The following is a 2,500-nucleotide window of genomic DNA, read 5'->3' on the forward strand; positions in this document are numbered from 1 at the left end:
CTGTAGGAAAACATCTGCAGCTGATGACCGAACGATCCTCACCGTAATGAGGAAGAACACCTGTTCGACACAAACGCTCTTCAGGCAGCAAGAGCCGACTGGCCACAGATTACTTCACAATCTACAGAGATCTACAGAGATCTGCACTGCGAGAGGCAGACCACTCTTTAACAGCATAAACAGGATGGGCAGATTAGCGGGCTCAGTAGTGCCTAATCGAGCAGAATTCTTGTAAAAGGTCTTGTGGAGTGTGAAGAAGCATCTTATCTGCTGAAGTTCCGTTGAATTCTTAGGCTGTGTCAGCGTGGACTGAGGTCCCGTTTCTGATCTCCTATCTGTGGGAGAAATGTTGGCTGTGTGTGTGTGTGTGTGTGTGTGTGTGTGTGTGAGAGAGAAGAGTTTTTGAGAGTGAGTGTGAGTGTGAGGTATTGAGCGCCTTTACTTGACGCGCTGGAATTCCCATCTGGACCCGCCACGCGCAGGGGGGACATTGCACGCGATCTGCTTGTTTGCGCAGCCACCTGTGCGCAGAGAGAAGCTCGCGGAACCGGCAGGAAAGCAAAACAACTTAAAAAAAAATATATATATATATATAATTTTTTTTTTTTACAATATTTTAAAAAACAATATATATATATATATACCTCTTATTGCCGAGTCAGTATCACAAAAACCCTCTTTGGGGGGAAATTCAGGCCTGAAAAAGCGAGCAATCGAGGTCAAGCAAACAAAAGAAATGGAAAAACCCCAACGGACATACAGCACTCAAGGTGCGAGAAGAGTCTCAGGAGGATCGGCTCTAGAGAGGGAGCCCATCCTCCTCTGACCGGCACAGTGTAATAGTTCAGTTCGGCAACCGAAATGTAATGAGGCAGCAGAGCAAACAGGAAAAGCAGTCTGACGATTCATTGTACAGTTTTAACAATCGGTAAATAAAATGCTGTGTGTGAGCGCGCGTGGACCAAACGTGCGGAAAGAGGGACCCCCCCGTTCGTCTGGTTTATGTTCAGTTCATTTTATGTCTCACCGCTGAGGAATTTTGCGGAGACCGATTCCCTGCTTTGGGCAAAGGAGTTTTACCTACGGACACGCGCCCAGGTACCTGCACAATACCGCCGTGAGTACACGTTATTCTGCCTTTCTTTTTCTCTAAAAAAAAACACTTTTAATACAGTACGCAACTCTTCACGCGCAGCGAATCATTTACCATTCGAACGTTTCAGTTAAAATGTTCTTGGTCACGTCCGGTTTGATAGCCGTTTATTTATTTATTTTTGCTTTTGGTGGTTATTAATTGTACCAATATATTTGAATGCATTAGCATGGATACTTTCAGGTTTTGAACAAATTGTACAAAATACCGCAACTGGGTCTCCGGAATATTTATGGCCTGTTTGTTTCTCGGGGGAGGACACGTGAGGCTACTGAGAAATGTAATGAACATTGAAGGAACCAATATAGTTGCTACCCAGGAGAAAAAAAGTTTAAGGATTTCACATTTTTGGACATAATACAAGTCTCTTCACAAAGGCTTGTTGCAGTGAAAATAGTTTCTATATATTTTATTTGATAGTAAGTGAATCTCCCTTATGTTAAGAGACGGTGCCGAGCTCAGCATGCAGGGTCTCAGGAGGTTAAGCTAGTACTCTGCCCAACGCTATGCGTAGTCTGAACAAGCGGCTGTTCCCTGATGTACATAAACAGTTGTTTGTAGGTCCAGTGATATTACATTACATTATTGGCATTTGGCAGACGCTCTTATCCAGAGCGACGTACAACAAAGTGCATACCCATAACCAGGGATAAGTTCGCTGAAACACCCTAGAGGGAAGTACAATTTCAACTGCTACCTGTACAACAAAGATAAGGACGAGGGCCTTTTTTTTTTTGAGAACAAAGAAACAAACAAACAGAGCAAAAGTGACCAAAGTTAACTATCCAAACACTGCTTACCTAGCCAACTAAAAATACCGATACACAAAGCAAGTCACAGAGACAACAATTAAGGTTCACAGGGAGGTAGGGAGGAATGGGGAGAGGTGCTGCTTGAAGAGGTGTGTCTTCAGTTTGCGCTTGAAGGTGGGGAGAGATTCTACAGTTCTGACCTCAACGGGGAGTTCGTTCCACCACCGTGGAGCCAGAACAGACAGTAGTCGTGAGCGTGATGTGGAGGTTTGGAGAGGGGGAGGTGCCAAGCGGCCTGTGGAGGCTGAAGGAAGAGGTCTGGCATAGGTGTAGGGTCTGATGATTTTTTGTTGATAAGCTGGGGAAGACCCTTTAACTGCTTGGAGGGCTAGCACCAATGTTTTGAATTTGATGCGAGCCATGACAGGCAGCCAGTGGAGGGAAGTAAGCAGGGGGGTGACGTGTGAGTATTTGGGAAGGTTGAAGACCAGACGAGCTGCTGCATTCTGGATAAGTTGGAGGGGTCTGATGGCGGATGCAGGGAGGCCAGCCAAGAGGGAATTGCAGTAGTCCAGGCGGGACAGAACCATTGCTT

Source organism: Conger conger, chromosome 2 (assembly GCF_963514075.1).
Source record: "Conger conger chromosome 2, fConCon1.1, whole genome shotgun sequence".
NCBI classification, from domain to species: Eukaryota; Metazoa; Chordata; class Actinopteri; order Anguilliformes; family Congridae; genus Conger; species Conger conger.